The sequence below is a fragment of the Lampetra planeri genome, chromosome 11, assembly GCF_965212315.1.
Source record: "Lampetra planeri chromosome 11, kcLamPlan1.2.h2, whole genome shotgun sequence".
In the NCBI taxonomy this organism is placed as follows: domain Eukaryota; kingdom Metazoa; phylum Chordata; class Hyperoartia; order Petromyzontiformes; family Petromyzontidae; genus Lampetra; species Lampetra planeri.
The window spans coordinates 6,279,390-6,299,274 of NC_136117.1; the positions used below are offsets into that span (position 1 = coordinate 6,279,390).

The window sequence follows — 19,885 nt, forward strand, 5'->3', positions numbered from 1 at the left end:
ACCCCAAACTCACCCATCCACCCCCAACTCACCCACCCACAACTCAACCACCCCCAACTCACCCACCCCCAACTCACCCACCCACAACTCACTCACCGCCAACTCACCCAGCCACCCCCAACTCACCCAGCCACCCCCAACTCAACCACAACTCACCCACCCCCAACTCACGCCCCACCCACCCACCCCCAACTCACCCACCCACAACTCACCCAGCCACCCCCAACTCACCCACCCCCAACACACCCCCAACTCACCCCCACCCATCCACCCCCAACTCACCCACCCAAAACTTACCCCCCACCCACCCACCCCCAACTCACCCACCCTCAACTCACCCACCCCCAACTCACCCACCCACAACTCACCCACCCCCAACTCACCCACCCCCAACTCACCCACCCCCATCTCACCCACCCCCATCTCACCCACCCCCAACTCACCCACCCCCAACTCACCCACCCCCAACTCACCCACCTCCAACTCACCCACCCCCAACTCACCCACCTCCAAATCCCCCACCCCCAACTCACCCACCCCCAACTCACCCACCCCCAACTCACCCACCCCCAATTCACCCACCCCCAACTCACCCACCCCCACCTCACACCCCCAACTCACCCACCCACCCCCAACTCACCCCCCACCCACCCACCTCCAACTCACCCACCCCCATCTCACCCACCCCCAACTCACCCACCCACAACTCACCCATCCACCCACAACTAACCCACCCCCAACTCACCACCCACCCCCAACTCACCCACCCCCATCTCACCCACCCCCAACTCACCCACCCACAACTCACCCATCCACCCACAACTCACCCACCTCCAACTCACCCCCCACCCACCCACCCCCATCTCACCCACCCCCAACTCACCCACCCCCAACTCACCCCAACTCACCCACCCCCATCTCACCCACCCCCATCTCACCCACCCCCCCCAACTCACCCACCCCCAACTCACCCACCCCTAACTCACCCACCCCCAACTCACCCACCCACAACTCACCCACCCTATCTCACCCACCCCCAATACACCCACCCCCAACTCTCCCACCCCCAACTCACCCATCCCCATCTCACCCACCCCCATCTCACCCACCCCCCCCAACTCACTCACCCCCAACTCTCCCACCCCCAACTCACCCACCCCCATCTCACCCACCCCCAACTCACCCACCCACCCACAACTAACCCACCCCCAACTCACCCCCATCCACCCACCCCCAACTCACCCACCCCCAACTCACCCACCCACCCCCAACTCACCCACCGCCAACTCACCCACCCCCAACTCACCCCTCACCCACCCCCAACTCACCCACCCCCATGCTCACCCACCCACCCGCAACTCACCCACCCACAACTCACCCACCCCCAACTCACCCACCCACAACTCACCCACCCCCAACTCACCCCCCACCCACTCACCCACCCCCAACTCACCCACCCCCAACTCACCCACCCCCATGCTCACCCACCCACCCGCAACTCACCCACCCACAACTCACCCACCCCCAACTCACCCCCCACCCACTCACCCACCCCCATGCTCACCCACCCACCCACAACTCACCCACCCACAACTCACCCACCCCCAACTCACCCCCCACCCACAACTCACCCCCCACCCACAACTCACCCACCCACATGCTCACCCACCCACCCACAACTCACCCACCCCCAACTCACCCACCCCCAACTCACCCCCCACCCACAACTCATCCACCCCCATGCTCACCCACCCACCCACAACTCACCCACCCACAACTCACCCACCCACAACTCATCCACCCCCGACTCACCCACCCCCAACTCACCCCCCACCCACAACTCACCCACCCCCATGCTCACCCACCCACCCACAACTCACCCACCCCCAACTCACCCACCCCCAACTCACCCCCCACCCACCCCCATGCTCACCCACCCACCCACAACTCACCCACCCACAACTCACCCACCCACCACTCACCCACCCCCAACTCACCCACCCCCAAGTCACCCACCCCCAACTCACCCACACCCAACTCACCCACCCCCAACTCACCCACCCCCAAGTCACCCACACCCACCCCCAAGTCACCCACCCCCAACACACCCACCCCCAACTCACCCAACCCCATTCTCACCCACCCCCATCCCACCCACCCCCAACTCACCCACCCCCAACTCACCCACCTCCAACTCACCCACCCCCAACTCACCCACCTCCAAATCCCCCACCCCCACCTCACCCACCCACAACTCACCCACCCCCATCTCACCCACCCCCAACTCACCCACCCCCAACTCACCCACCCCCAACTCACCCACCCCCAATTCACCCACCCCCAACTCACCCACCCCCACCTCACACCCCCAACTCACCCACCCACCCCCAACTCACCCCCCACCCACCCACCTCCAACTCACCCACCCCCATCTCACCCACCCCCAACTCACCCACACACAACTCACCCATCCACCCACAACTAACCCACCCCCAACTCACCCCCACCCACCCACCCCCAACTCACCCACCCCCATCTCACCCACCCCCAACTCACCCACCCACAACTCACCCATCCACCCACAACTCACCCACCCCCAACTCACCCCCCACCCACCCACCCCCATCTCACCCACCCCCAACTGACCCACCCCCAACTCACCCCAACTCACCCACCCCCATCTCACCCACCCCCCCCAACTTACCCACCCCCAACTCACCCACCCCCAACTCACCCACCCACAACTCACCCACCCTATCTCACCCACCCCCAATACACCCACCCCCAACTCTCCCACCCCCAACTCACCCACCCCCATCTCACCCACCCCCATCTCACCCACCCCCCCCCCAACTCACCCACCCCCAACTCTCCCACCCCCAACTCACCCACCCCCATCTCACCCACCCCCAACTCACCCACCCACCCACAACTAACCCACCCCCAACTCACCCCCCATCCACCCACCCCCAACTCACCCACCCCCAACTCACCCAACCACCCCCAACTCACCCACCGCCAACTCACCCACCCCCAACTCACCCCTCAACCACCCCCAACTCACCCACCCCCATGCTCACCCACCCACCCGCAACTCACCCACCCACAACTCACCCACCCCCAACTCACCCACCCACAACTCACCCACACCCAACTCACCCCCCACCCACTCACCCACCCCCAACTCACCCACCCCCAACTCACCCACCCCCATGCTCACCCACCCACCCGCAACTCACCCACAACTCACCCACCCCCAACTCACCCCCCACCCACTCACCCACCCCCAACTCACCCACCCCCAACTCACCCACCCCCATGCTCACCCACCCACCCACAACTCACCCACCCACAACTCACCCACCCCCAACTCACCCCCCACCCACAACTCACCCCCCACCCACAACTCACCCACCCACATGCTCACCCACCCACCCACAACTCACCCACCCCCAACTCACCCACCCCCAACTCACCCCCCACCCACAACTCATCCACCCCCATGCTCACCCACCCACCCACAACTCACCCACCCACAACTCACCCATCCACCCACAACTCACCCACCCCCAACTCACCCCCCACCCACCCACCCCCATCTCACCCACCCCCAACTCACCCACCCCCAACTCACCCCAACTCACCCACCCCCATCTCACCCACCCCCATCTCACCCACCCCCCCCAACTTACCCACCCCCAACTCACCCACCCCCAAGTCACCCACCCCCAACTCACCCCCCACCCACCCACCCACCCACAACTCACCCACCCTATCTCACCCACCCCCAATACACCCACCCCCAACTCTCCCACCCCCAACTCACCCACCCCCAACTCACCCACCCACCCACCCACAACTAACCCACCCCCAACTCACCCCCCATCCACCCACCCCCAACTCACCCACCCCCAACTCACCCACCCACCCCCAACTCACCCACCGCCAACTCACCCAACCCCAACTCACCCCTCACCCACCCCCAACTCACCCACCCCCATGCTCACCCACCCACCTGCAACTCACCCACCCACAACTCACCCACCCCCAACTCACCCACCCACAACTCACCCACACCCAACTCACCCCCCACCCACTCACCCACCCCCAACTCACCCACCCCCAACTCACCCACCCCCATGCTCACCCACCCACCCGCAACTCACCCACAACTCACCCACCCCCAACTCACCCCCCACCCACTCACCCACCCCCAACTCACCCACCCCCAACTCACCCACCCCCATGCTCACCCACCCACCCACCCACAACTCACCCACCCACAACTCACCCACCCCCAACTCACCCCCCACCCACAACTCACCCCCCACCCACAACTCACCCACCCACATGCTCACCCACCCACCCACAACTCACCCACCCCCAACTCACCCACCCCCAACTCACCCCCCACCCACAACTCATCCACCCCCATGCTCACCCACCCACCCACAACTCACCCACCCACAACTCACCCACCCACAACTCACCCACCCCCGACTCACCCACCCCCAACTCACCCCCCACCCACAACTCACCCACCCCCATGCTCACCCACCCACCCACAACTCACCCACCCCCAACTCACCCACCCCCAACTCACCCCCTACCCACAACTCACCCACCCACAACTCACCCACCCACAACTCACCCACCCACAACTCACCCACCCCCATGCTCACCCACCCACAACTCACCCACCCACAACTCACCCACACACAACTCACCCACCCACCCACATCCCACCCCCAACTCACCCACCCCCAACTCACCCACCCCCAACTCACCCACCCCCAATTCACCCACCCCCAACTCACCCACCCCCACCTCACACCCCCAACTCACCCACCCACCCCCAACTCACCCCCCACCCACCCACCTCCAACTCACCCACCCCCATCTCACCCACCCCCAACTCACCCACCCACAACTCACCCATCCACCCACAACTAACCCACCCCCAACTCACCACCCACCCCCAACTCACCCACCCCCATCTCACCCACCCCCAACTCACCCACCCACAACTCACCCATCCACCCACAACTCACCCACCCCCAACTCACCCCCCACCCACCCACCCCCATCTCACCCCAACTCACCCACCCCCATCTCACCCACCCCCATCTCACCCACCCCCCCCAACTCACCCACCCCCAACTCACCCACCCCCAACTCACCCACCCCCAACTCACCCACCCACAACTCACCCACCCTATCTCACCCACCCCCAATACACCCACCCCCAACTCTCCCACCCCCAACTCACCCATCCCCATCTCACCCACCCCCATCTCACCCACCCCCCCCAACTCACTCACCCCCAACTCTCCCACCCCCAACTCACCCACCCCCATCTCACCCACCCCCAACTCACCCACCCACCCACAACTAACCCACCCCCAACTCACCCCCATCCACCCACCCCCAACTCACCCACCCCCAACTCACCCACCCACCCCCAACTCACCCACCGCCAACTCACCCACCCCCAACTCACCCCTCACCCACCCCCAACTCACCCACCCCCATGCTCACCCACCCACCCGCAACTCACCCACCCACAACTCACCCACCCCCAACTCACCCACCCACAACTCACCCACCCCCAACTCACCCCCCACCCACTCACCCACCCACCCCCAACTCACCCACCCCCAACTCACCCACCCCCATGCTCACCCACCCACCCGCAACTCACCCACCCACAACTCACCCACCCCCAACTCACCCCCCACCCACTCACCCACCCCCATGCTCACCCACCCACCCACAACTCACCCACCCACAACTCACCCACCCACAACTCACCCACCCACAACTCACCCCCCACCCACAACTCACCCCCCACCCACAACTCACCCACCCACATGCTCACCCACCCACCCACAACTCACCCACCCCCAACTCACCCACCCCCAACTCACCCCCCACCCACAACTCATCCACCCCCATGCTCACCCACCCACCCACAACTCACCCACCCACAACTCACCCACCCACAACTCACCCACCCCCGACTCACCCACCCCCAACTCACCCCCCACCCACAACTCACCCACCCCCATGCTCACCCACCCACCCACAACTCACCCACCCCCAACTCACCCAGCCCCAACTCACCCCCCACCCACAACTCACCCACCCCCATGCTCACCCACCCACCCACAACTCACCCACCCACAACTCACCCACCCACCACTCACCCACCCCCAACTCACCCACCCCCAAGTCACCCACCCCCAACTCACCCACACCCAACTCACCCACCCCCAACTCACCCACCCCCAAGTCACCCACCCCCAACACACCCACCCCTAAGTCACCCACCCCCAACACACCCACCCCCAACTCACCCAACCCCATTCTCACCCACCCCCATCCCACCCACCCCCAACTCACCCACCCCCAACTCACCCACCTCCAACTCACCCACCCCCAACTCACCCACCTCCAAATCCCCCACCCCCACCTCACCCACCCACAACTCACCCACCCCCATCTCACCCACCCCCAACTCACCCACCCCCAATTCCAACCCACCCCCAACTCACCCACCCCCAATTCACCCACCCCCAACTCACCCACCCCCACCTCACACCCCCAACTCACCCACCCACCCCCAACTCACCCCCCACCCACCCACCTCCAACTCACCCACCCCCATCTCACCCACCCCCAACTCACCCACCCACAACTCACCCATCCACCCACAACTAACCCACCCCCAACTCACCCCCACCCACCCACCCCCAACTCACCCACCCCCATCTCACCCACCCCCAACTCACCCACCCACAACTCACCCATCCACCCACAACTCACCCACCCCCAACTCACCCCCCACCCACCCACCCCCATCTCACCCACCCCCAACTCACCCACCCCCAACTCACCCCAACTCACCCACCCCCATCTCACCCACCCCCATCTCACCCACCCCCCCCAACTTACCCACCCCCAACTCACCCACCCCCAACTCACCCACCCCCAACTCACCCACCCACAACTCACCCACCCTATCTCACCCACCCCCAATACACCCACCCCCAACTCTCCCACCCCCAACTCACCCACCCCCATCTCACCCACCCCCATCTCACCCACCCCCCCCCAACTCACCCACCCCCATCTCACCCACCCCCAACTCACCCACCCCCAACTCACCCACCCACAACTCACCCACCCTATCTCACCCACCCCCAATACACCCACCCCCAACTCTCCCACCCCCAACTCACCCACCCCCATCTCACCCACCCCCATCTCACCCACCCCCCCCCAACTCACCCACCCCCAACTCTCCCACCCCCAACTCACCCACCCCCATCTCACCCACCCCCAACTCACCCACCCACCCACAACTAACCCACCCCCAACTCACCCCCCATCCACCCACCCCCAACTCACCCACCCCCAACTCACCCACCCACCCCCAACTCACCCACCGCCAACTCACCCACCCCCAACTCACCCCTCACCCACCCCCAACTCACCCACCCCCATGCTCACCCACCCACCCGCAACTCACCCACCCACAACTCACCCACCCCCAACTCACCCACCCACAACTCACCCACACCCAACTCACCCCCCACCCACTCACCCACCCCCAACTCACCCACCCCCAACTCACCCACCCCCATGCTCACCCACCCACCCGCAACTCACCCACAACTCACCCACCCCCAACTCACCCCCCACCCACTCACCCACCCCCAACTCACCCACCCCCAACTCACCCACCCCCATGCTCACCCACCCACCCACAACTCACCCACCCACAACTCACCCACCCCCAACTCACCCCCCACCCACAACTCACCCCCCACCCACAACTCACCCACCCACATGCTCACCCACCCACCCACAACTCACCCACCCCCAACTCACCCACCCCCAACTCACCCCCCACCCACAACTCATCCACCCCCATGCTCACCCACCCACCCACAACTCACCCACCCACAACTCACCCACCCACAACTCACCCACCCCCGACTCACCCACCCCCAACTCACCCCCCACCCACAACTCACCCACCCCCATGCTCACCCACCCACCCACAACTCACCCACCCCCAACTCACCCACCCCCAACTCACCCCCTACCCACAACTCACCCACCCCCATGCTCACCCACCCACCCACAACTCACCCACCCACAACTCACCCACCCACAACTCACCCACCCCCATGCTCACCCACCCACAACTCACCCACCCACAACTCACCCACCCACCCACATCCCACCCACAACTCACCCACCCACAACTCACCCACCCACCCACTCGCTTCTCAGCCATTGGAGGAGCTGCCCCGAGACTGACGGGAGACGGCGGCCAATCGGACGCCTGGGGAGGGCAGCGAGCGAGCGGGCTCTATCTAAAAAGACGGAGCGGAGCTCTCAGCACAAACAAACCGGGGCGGGGGAGAGTGAATAGAGAGGCAACACCGGCAAGGAGACGGCAGAGATAAAGGAACCAGGGGAGGGAGAGAGAGAGACAAAAGCGCAGTTTTGAGTCGCAGAGCCGAGGCCATTCGACTCGCAGAAAAATGTTTTCTCGATAGCGCGATCGCGATCTCTCAGTGACAAGTCGCCTGCCTCCAGGCTACCGGGGGTTCAACAACAACGCCGCCGCCGCCGAATATAAAAATGCATATTTGATAAGAAGCAAAGAAGAACTGCTGCCGACGATAACAAGAAAAAGAGAGAAAATTGTCACCGGGACTTTTTATTATTTTTAAAACCAGCCGCCGCTTTTGCGCGTTTTATTCGCGACAGCCAGCGGGTTGTTGTTGTTTATGTTGTTGCTGTTGTTTTTTGCGAAGTGTCGCAACAAGCCCGTGCGCTGTCCATCGCTGCCCGATGCGCGAATGGGAATGCAAGACGGTGCCTGCTGCTACTGCTGCTGCTCCTCCTCCCGACAAGACTGTCCCCGTGCGGATGACACGAGGAGGCGGCTCGCGCTAGGAGGAAGGCTTCGAAGCACGTGCACGCATCGCTTCGTGTTTCTCTCTTTTGTTTTCACTCCTTTAAACTTCACCTTCAGCAGCCGCGCTTCTTGAAGAGGGAAACAAAATAAAGCACGTACGAACGGGTAAGCCAATATAAAAACCCACACTCTCTCTCACTCTCTCTCACATATATTTTTCACCATCGGTATTAACAAATCAGTCGTTCGTCTCTTGACAACTTGCAAATCGTTTGCGTCTTAACAGCAACATCTCTCGCGTTTTGCAGCACCTACAGCGGCGTTTCTAGTCCGCGTGTTTCAACACTCTGAAATAAAAATGTAGCATCTCAACCCCCCCCCCCTCCACGAGTCTCTTGCCTGATGGCAGGTCGCTCCCGCTCTTCTGCTGTGCTCATTGCTGTTGTCTAGAACTTCACTCCATCACCATCCTGCGTTCACGTGTAAAGACCAAAGATCTATCTCATGTTCTCTGTTGGTTAAAGACCCCGATCGTTCCTCCTATAGCTTCTCTATCCTGCTGGCAAGTGTGCCTTCTCGTGATGGAACGGTCTCTCAAACAACATTTCAGTAAAGTCGTAAAATGCGACTTTCCTTGCCTACTAAGCCTCAATACGCGCATGAAGACGGACGCTTGTGTTGCGCCCGAAACGTCGTGATTTAATTTATTACATTTTTTTACCGACGTGACTTTACCGAAAAAAACAAAGAGCATGAATCCTTGCAGTCACGAAAACTTCAAATCTAGAAATAAACATTTTTCCTTTTATCATTTGTTTTTGGTCACTCGCAAATTCGCTCCCGTCAATGTGTGTGACCTCGTGCAGAGTAGATAGCGAAGCGCGTTTCCCTGGACGGATGAGCCGTGAAAGGGGCAAATTTTTTACTTAAAACTTTCGCGACTGCAGGAATTCACAATCGCCGCTTGTGTTGCGATCGACACGTCGTGGTATTTTAAAGCTTTTTTTATTATTTTACCGAAAGAAACCACAGAATAAGTCAAGCGGTGATCGCGTTTGGCCGGGCACCTGCCGCGACTCGCGCCGTCACAGACGCGGAGCGGTGCCCCCCGGCAGCCCAGCGGGGCGGGGGGTGGTGGGGGTTTTGTTGTTGTTGTCACGTATCGGTTTAGTTGTTACGTATCAGTTTAGTTGTTGCGTATCGGGTTTGTTGTTACGTATCGATATTGTTGTTGTTACGTATCGATATTGTTGTTACGAATCGGTTTTGTTGTCACGTATCGATATTGTTGTTGTTACGTATCGGTTTTGTTGTTGTCACGTATCGATATTGTTGTTACGTATCGGTGTTGTTACGTATCGGTTTAGTTGTTACGTATCGGGTTTGTTGTTACGTATCGATATTGTTGTTTCGTATCGATATTGTTGTTGTCACGTATCGGTGTTGTTGTTACGCTCGTGCGCCGCGCTGCCGCAGTGACCCCTGGCTCTGTTTGCCGCGCGCGCATCGCCGGTGCGTCCTGTCAGGGGCCCAGAGTGCGAAACGTCGCGCAGCTGGCGGAAATTTGATCCCCGTGGCAGTACCCAGGGGTACCGAATCATACAAAATGCCCGAGGCAATGAAGTATTTTATTTCTGGGACGCTATTTTTTTTTCCCAGCGGTGTTACTTAACTCCGTGACTGGGGGTAACCAATCGATCCGAAATCAGTGCCACTCCGTGATGTCGAAACGCCAAACGTCAGCGCAAAAAAAATAAATCCGTGATCGAATAAATTCAACTTTGAAGAGTGCATCGTGTGCAGCTCGTCGAGATGAGTCGATTGCCGCATCGGCGACCATCAACAGACTCAAAGTGACTGCATCACGGACATTATGCATAAGGTTCAATTAGGCAGGCGTGGATAATTACACGGGAAGGCGAGCGTGGTTTTTATTGTTGTCGCTGCGTTTCCGCGGGCGAGTGCCGGCGTCGCGGGTACGTTGAACATCTTTCGCGCCGTACGTAGTCAGCCTTGCTGATGGGAGGGGAGGATCGTGTGGCTGCCGATATGCAATGCAGCAAGAACGACGGGCCAGGTGCCGTGGTTGCACTGCTGTGATCTGGCGTAATGTCGGAAACGGATAGTGTCGAGATTTGTAAATATCCCAAACCTCCTGGGCTGCAAGGTGGCCAGGATGTAGCAGGAGATAGAGCATGAGGATTGCTTGAGGGTTGGGACCCTTGTATGCGGGGTTGTACGTATGCTGAACTTCTTTTGCACCGTACCTAGCTAACCGTGCTAATCAGGGGTTGTCTCTTCGTACCCACGTTTTCCTGCTGCGTGTGAAATAATGATTTAAAAATGTATTCGAAAAAAATAGGTCATTAAAAAAAATAGTGTTGAAGGCTTGTCTGAACAATAAATTACATTTTTAGAATTCATATTCAAGTAGTGTCTCGTAAAATAGCATGTCATGTTTCTGTACACGAATGGGAGGTACAGCAGATTGAGGAGAGAGAGAGATCAGGGAGAGAAAGGGTAGATGAGTGGTCGTGGGTTAGATGAATATGCCACGTGCATTGCAGTCACAGTTCGGAAAATATTAAACTGATAGAACTATATGCGCATTTTGGAAATGTTAATGGGTAAGAGAAGAGCTACCACCATGTAATACAAAGACAATTAGGCTCAGGGTATAGCGAAGGTCATCATCAGCATGGAAGAACATTCTTAAGCCTGGATTTTAAGTGGGACAGGGGGTCGGCGGTACAAGACGTTAATGGGGAAGTAGTTCCGGACAGCAAAGGCAGCAGAAGAGAAAGGAGTGAGAACTCTTAACTGATCAGCAGTTGATTGTGGGTATTGAGAACAAACCCTGATTGCTGCTGTAGAAAGGATAGGGAGGTGGTGGGGGGGAGTGATGGGAGAAGGGAAAGAAAGGGAGGGCAAGCCCAAGCAAAAAAAAATACAGTGATGACGATCGTATAATTGATCCGGAATTCGACTGGGAGCCAGCGGAAGGATCTCACAATTATAGAGCTCCAACCGAGAATCCTGGCAGCAGCACTGTGGGTCACGTGGAATTCGGAGGCGAGGGATTTAACGTCACAGAGGAGCAGTCGGGGCAAGAAGCGATGAAGACTTGAAGGGTCTCAGTAGAGCAGGGGGTAAGGTGAGTAGTGGATGTGAGAGACAGAGCAGGTGGAGGTAGGAGGTCTTGCAGAGCCACAATTCATTGTCTGATTGGAGTTGGCTCCCACTGTGCCGCTACTCCTGCTGCTAAGATAATCCCTCATCCCTTTGACATTGTGAAGAATTGTGAATACCATAACATAGATTGCTCGCACAGCACGACTCTGTCTAATTATATTCCGCTTCGTGCAATTGTTAAACTGCGAGGTTTCTCCATCGCTATGGGTGAGCTTGGCAATGTTTTTGTTTTGAGAAGCATCATTTAGCCGACCAACCATAAAACAATGCTAGGAATCGTGACGATGACAATGATGATGATGATGACGATTCATTCAATTTGCGCGTTGAGATCGATACGCGGGGGGGGGGGATAAATAACAATCTCGCAAATTACCAGCTGCACTTAATAAATATATAGCGGTGAACACGCAAGCGATTGCGATGCTAATAATGCGCCGTCTTAACAAGGGCTGCTACACGTCGGATTTTAAAATGCAACCGAGTGCTCAGAGCGCTGCCCGTGGGCTCTGACAGGCAGGCGCTGAATGGAGTTGGAGCCAAATTAAATTCCCTCTTGTCCACGGATGGGGCAGGGTCTTTCATTTACCCTCTCCGATTTGGGAGAAGGTGCCGCTATGGAAGGAAAATCCTCCCATATTTTTTTTCCTGGAGCGGATAGCAGCAGACACATTTTTGTACCATTTGCTCATTAAAACGGATAGTTGCCCTCCGCCTTCGCGATGCACTGATTGCCCAAGCGGGGAGGGCAAGCTGTCTGTCATCGTGGCTCTGGATGGATGGAGGCTGCTGTGTTCACGCGGTCACACTGAGCCACACCTGAAGCTGGCGCCGAACAACAACAAAAAAGCCCGGCGCGGACGACTTTTACTTCATCAGCGCTGGTGGCCGCTTCGTGTTAAATTCGCCCACCTACACACAGCCCTGAGCCTGCAAACCACAGTCAATGCTGCTCCCACCCGTCCACTCTGGTACCTGATTACTCTCCCTCCTTACCCCCAATTTATACGTAAATAACACCGCTATCAGCACGAGGTAGATTTTCAAGAGCATGCTGCTCGTGCCTCCAATAAATTCCTGAAGAAGCTCCCCGGACGTGTAAGGAAGCATCGGACGTCTTGACGAAAAGAAGGCGGAACAGCCCGCGAACACTTCTGGAGAGCTACATCGCCGTCTCTTACACATTTAAATTCGATCACACACGATAGAAAGTTGGTTCTTCTTCTCTGCTGCTCCTTAGTCTGTAAGTGTCGGTGCGCATTACAGGGAGAGGGGAATGACGGCCTGACGGTTAGCTCGCTCCATTGTAATTCCAGCTGGCCAGGTTCGACACCTGGTCTAGATGCTGCACAATCCAAGTGGAAAGTGGTTTCTGAGCTCATCACGAGCCTCCACTATACGCCGACTCAGCCTCATGCGAGCGCACGGTACCGTGTGCAAAAATCAACACTTGGGAGACAAAGGGTGGCTGGGTGTAATTTCTGACCACACCACCCACACACGTGCTGGCCCGCTTTAACAGGTGGTCCCCTAACACGCGTGCCACTGCAGTGTGTAAGACTTTGATCAATGACTGTTTTGTTTATGAGAGTATAGAGGGCTGTTACAATATATAAGGCCAAATAAAAAGGTCTTTGAGCATTATCTTTGTACTTGTGACTCACTTGCCCTGCTTGACCTATCACGTGCACTGACATTACCTCCGAATGATTTTTGTTAAGCTCAGCTAAGCGGCCCACTGTTTCCCTTTTAGATATAGATGTCCTTATATGCTTGTGTTAGCATCCAACTCACCTATGACCACACCACGCGGAATACTGGAATTCTCCCCATCTTGTCAGATCTAAGAAAGCTAAGCTGGGTTGAGCCGAGAGAGTGCTTGGATGGATGAACGCCGCGCATAACAGGTTTCATAGGCTGGGGTCTCAGCAGTGAGACAGCTTCTATGCTCCTTTTATTGTATCATGTTTTATTGTTTATTATGTTATTATTTCCCTGCTACGTGACTTTACCGAAAGAACCAAGAAGATGAATCCCTGCAGTCACGAAAGCTTTAAATCGAAATTTAGCTTCTATGCTCTCACGTCTGCGTGCCCCCGTCTTGGCCAACGCTCCCTGAGCGGTGTGGTTAAGTAAGGTCGAACGAAAGCCCCCGTGACCCGCACGGTGTGGGGAGGCCCCTCATCCGGCGATGGCTTGGCAAGAGGGCGATGCGACGTGCGGCCCAATCGTCGTCAACTCGTCCTCTCGCACCGTTTTGCCTGCCGTGCGCGCGCAGAGCCTAGCTCGGCGTCACGGCAGTACTACGGAGAAGCCGAGCAGTGCTATATGGCACACCGTGGGAGCGCACACTCATTTCAATTCCGTTTCTGGTGGGGGGGGGTCCGTTGTGCTGACCTTTTTGCCTGCACGCATCTCTGAGTCCAGTTATGAGCACTCCGCCCCCCCACCCACCCACCCACCTCCCCCAGCAGCAGCACAGCTTCTCAATCAGCCAAAGTAGAGGTGCAAGTTGTCGTCCCCCTCCTCTCCCCCACCACAATCTCTTCCCGCCCCGCATGTCCCATTGGGATTCAATTCCAAGACGAGCACTGCCCTATTCTTCATTTCCTCACTTGGCATAACATCAAATATCGCTGCTCGGGCCAACTCCTGACCCTTGTTGAGAGTTTTTACTTTGTTCGTTGGTGCAGGCTGCGCAGAGGCGATCTCGACCAAATTTTCTCCACATTTGATGACATTTTTTTAATTCTATAGTTTTGCGTCGAAAAAGGACCCATATTGAACAAAAAGGGTCCTTTCCTATGAATAGCTGGCACTTCGCCAGCTGTTCGGAGTTTGCTTGCTAAAAAAAATCTACTGAAAAGTATGCACTCCCAGAATGCTGTGTGACTGATGAGGTGTAAAGAAAATACTTGAAAATGTTCCGTGGTGGGACAGATGTGTTCCAAATAACACGGGTGTGTGCCTTATTTGGATTTGGTGACTGGACTGGTAAATATTTAGTGCGATCTTCACTGAACCAGCAGACATTAGAAATACGGGTTGATTCCCACCACTTGTCCAAGAATATCTGCAGAGCATTTAGCGAGTCTCAGCATGTTCTCAATTTGTTAAGTAATGGATAGAGACTTGAATGTAACGGTATGTAAGCAATGCTTTCAAAGGCCATGCATTCAATTGAAAGCATAACCTGGCAGGTTACAAGATGGCATAAATGAAATAACACATTTGCTTGATAATACTTAGGCAGGGATTATTGACATTATTTAAATGACGCTCCACTTTGATTAAAAGCCATCACAGCCACAGGACTCTCTAATCTGCTGGGCATTTATGGCACAAAAAATCCCTTCAATTAAATATATCCATGAAGGTCGTCCTTTATGTTTATTTCATTTTCTGAGTTAAATATGAAAGAGATTTTAAATAAATGATAACCATAACGATACCATTCATACAAACATTTGGTTGAATGCAGCATTTGATCATTACTATTCTCGTATTTAAACGACACGTGGAAATAAGATAACCTTGACATTAGATTTGTTTCCCATAACCGTTAACGTATTAAAATTAATCACTTTCATATTATGTAATTTTATACATGGAGGAGGTGATGATGATAATTCCTCTACGGTAATGTTATAAACATAGAGGGGCTGAAATCATATTTAATCATGGATATTATGCGGCCTATGAATGGCACATGGAGTAACAGTGCTGAAATTGCCACAAGTTGACAACAATTGCGATGAGATGCACAGTCTTGTTTAACGTGGCAAAAGCAGACATTAATTCAATTTTTCAGAGCAACTTTGGCATGCAGAATGCCTGTAAGTAATATAGCACTTGTCAGCGGTTGAGTGCAATTAACTTTTGAAAAGGGTCGCATCTGCAAAGGCATTTATGTCTGCGAGGCAACCAGTGTAACATTGAGCTCTTTTGCATCTCCCCCCTCCCTTCCGCTTTCAGCCCAGCCAAACCACTTTTTGTTTCCAACAAACTCGTACGCGATATGAGACACTAATTCGGTCATTTACCATCTCAGATTACGACACTTCAATACAAAAACCTCAGTTTCACGGTACATAGCGAACTCGTGTACACGTTATGTATACCTGGCTTTCAACTTCACGGAAATTATAATTCAAGAAGAAACTAAAAGTTTGCATTGACATCGGGATATAAACGCAGTCTATATAAATGTAAATGTGTCTTTTTTCTAATTTGCATGATAGCAAAAAAAAGCGTTATTGGTGCACAGAATATGCCCTTGAAAACAATGTAACTTTTTTCTTATCTTACAAACATTGTAAAATCTTCTCTCTAACTTTAAGTCAGAATTTATTTCTCTGCCCCGAACAAGGGCATGAAGGGCATGATTATTGGTGCCATTTTTTTTTAGCTTTTTACATGGTTATGGGTTATGATGCAGCGTGCAGTTAGGGTGACAGTGGTGACATTTTGCATGTCACCTTGTGATTATTCTCCCCAGATACTAATACACGCCACGGCAGTCTTTACAGACTCATCTCAGGGTTGTTTTGTAAAATCTTTCTAAAGTACGACATTATTGTTGATAGCTATTGTGCCAACATTGCAAGCAACTACACTTTAAATCTTGAAAACATGTATTACATAAGCGTTAATGCTCAACAAAGTGCTGTACTTTTCCTACAATGTCTGTAATCTACAAGTAAATCACATTCATAAACAAGATGTCCCATTCTGATTAATTTCCCCATGGACAAACCGAACCAGTGATAGCGACTTCCACTTCTATCTCAGAACCACCAAATGTATAATTGAGCCTGAGATTTTGGTCACCAAGTGACAACACAAAAATAACAAAACATAATGATCACGACGTTTTGGGCGCAACACAAGCGTCCGTTGATCATCAACGGACGCTTGTGTTGATCATCAACGGACGCTTGTGTTGATAATCAACGGACGCTTGTGTTGTGCCCGAAACATCGTAATCTATTTTATTTTCTACCTATGTGACTTTACCGAAAGAACCAAAGAGTATGGATTCCTGCAGTCACGAAAGCTTCAAATCAAGATTAAAACATAATTAATTTGGGTTTTCACTTCATTTGTCCGAGCCCAACTATTAAGGAAAATAACAATATTATATAAAATTAGTTTTTTCAGATGACTGAGACAAGATGCACCACTCTGAATACAGCTTGAAGGGATGCTGTGTAGAGCTTGGTATAAAGGGAGGAGCACCATTATTTCCTCATGGTCAGATCGGAATTGTACAAACATTCCAAGAAAACCTCTTTAAAAAATACTCTTTGAAACTCAGTTGAGGCTTTGCTGCAAATACAGAACTAAAAATATTACTTGACGAAATGTTTTACCAGAAATATTTTATTTAAAAAAAATGTCCTATTAAGGGCGACTTCAATGTCTGTGGCCCACTGCGGCAGACTGGACGTAACGGAACGCGACGTCCCATTTTGGCAGTGCCTGAGTAAGCATGTGGCGCATTACAATGTCCCGGGCGCTTCCCAGAGTCTCTGCAACGTGAAACAATTCCACCAGTAAGTGGTGGGGGGAAATATATATATCTGAAGCGTCACCGGTTTTTTTTTTTACACGGAGCCCTCTATGTTGAGAATAACTGGAGCAGAGCCACTGCATTAAAGCAGTGCAGCTTTCTTTGCCCTCAAGGGGCTAAGAACTCGATTAAAATTATCTAATGAAGGTGCATTATTATTTATTTCCGTACATGTGTGCGCAGCTTAATAACCGACATAACGAGGTGCATTATTGCTTGATTACGATCATGATCCAGTCGATGCTTAATGACGTATGGCTTCCCTGTGATCAGCCGTTGCTGTTAATATTTGCAATTGCTGCGTTATTGGACGATATAATTACATAATTCTTTTTTAAAGAGTTATTACAATTCAGTTCAAATGGAATGTGATATTTCGTATTACAATGTCCCCAAAAATTCTAAACGACTCCATGCTTAATGATAGCATTGGGTGCACTTATTTCCATTTGTAGTATTGAACCGGTCGTGGAAATTCTACAATGTTATGACAAGGCCCATCAGCGCGTCCACTTTGTGAAATATATCCGCGTGATGTATAATGTATTATTACGATCATAATCATCAGATATGACAAATCTACTGCTAGATGAAGGCCTTCTCAAGCCATCACCATCCTCCATGGCCTTGCAATCCACCAATCCACCCAGCTCTAGCAAATGTGCCTATCCTCATTGCTCCATCTCCACAGTAGATGTGCTCTTGGTTGATTTTCCTCCATTGGCTGCCGCTCCTTAAGTTAGTTTCGCCCACAAGCCACCGCCTTTGTCCAGCGATACATCCCGCTTAAGCCCTCTTACTCTTCTTAACAGTCATAATTGTGTCTTCCACCTGCACATGCCCTCCAACCTGTGTCCCCTTGCCGTCTCTCAGCATAATCCCAAGCATACATCTCTCCACGCACACTTTTGAGCAGCTGCTATGTTTCTGATCCACAAGCCATTGTAGGTAATACCCGCTGATTAAAATGCTTCCTCTGCAAAACATGTTGCTTCTCGTGATCAAATTGAGCTTTGCCAATATCAGCTTCCCTACAAACTGCTACTTGGATCTGCACTTTGCAAGCGTTCTCATTGTGGGTCATGTGCTCACTCAAAAAAAATGTCTCATGATCAGGCAAGGGAATGAATGGGCACGAATCCTTTGAAAAAAACACTCCGTGGAACCTCGTATGATTGCGCAAAAAACAACAGACGGTGGTGCAATTATTTTACAACATTCCCAGGGTGCAACAGCATGGGGCAGAACGAAGATTATAACCTATGAAGCGTGAAGTCAAGAGGTGAGTGCCCACTGACCATTAGGCTAACCAGCTGTATAGTCTGGGGAAATATTTGAAGTAAATAAGGCCAGAAACGATGACAGTGTGTACATTGTATCGATTGGGATTACATTTTACATATGATGGTATTGAAGCAACAATGTTGGAGTAAAAAATAACGTTAAAATAATTGTTTTTTTTATTGCCATCATTTTGCCAGGAAAGTTATAGAGCCTTCGTTTATAAACTTTCCACGAAATTTTTTTTAACGCATAACTTTAATGCGCATGTTAAAGCTCTGGATTATGCTGTTATCCATTATGAAAAGGGGAATTCAGATAAACAAATATGAATAAACAACTGGGTAAACTAATAATTCCTACTTTGGCTATGAAGCTCAGCACGCTCAAGGACTTAAGCGCAATGCTAACCCCCAACGCTAATCCTAGCAATCTTCCTCCGCTGTTCACTCCAGCCCTGAGATATTGGCGATGACAGAGTGGACCTGGGTGGGAGTCGAGCAAGAGACAGCGAGATGATAACACATTGTCACCGGGAGAAGCATTAACATGCGAGCAGGCGCGTCTGCGTGAGTGTGCTGTTTGTTGGTGTGTGTGTTTTTCTGTGTGTGAAGGAGCAGTAGTATAGCGGTTAGCACGCTGCGCTACAAATCCAGTGACCCGAGTTCGATTCCAGCTCAGGGCCAAAACCAGTCAGTGATGATTATCTGAACTGATCCTGGGCCTCCCCTGGGTCGACTTAGCCTCAAATGAGTACCTGGTGCGATGGATAAACATCGCCACTGGCCACCCACCCCTCGTGTGCCATGCCAGCATTCACATGTGCTCGTTAACAGCATTTGCCCCAACCGTCTGTTCAGCTATAAGGTGTCTCTTTCTCTATGTTTTTTATATGTATGTTTGCA

The 19,885-nt window shown here is 53.8% G+C and overlaps 2 protein-coding genes across 5 annotated transcripts in view; one reads left to right on the forward strand and one right to left on the reverse strand.

The window, feature by feature from the left end:
• The window catches only part of IMMP2L (inner mitochondrial membrane peptidase subunit 2), a 303,938-nt gene that overhangs the window by 136,555 nt on the left and 147,498 nt on the right, over window positions 1–19,885 (reverse strand). The gene's annotated exons all lie outside the window — the stretch shown is intronic.
• The window catches only part of LOC144721232 (leucine-rich repeat neuronal protein 1-like), a 51,507-nt gene continuing 39,988 nt past the window's right edge, over window positions 8,367–19,885 (forward strand). Inside the window, exon 1 of the mRNA XM_078598681.1 lies at window positions 8,367–9,100. The gene's annotated coding sequence lies outside the window, so the exon portion shown is untranslated. The remainder of the gene's footprint in view (window positions 9,101–19,885) is intronic.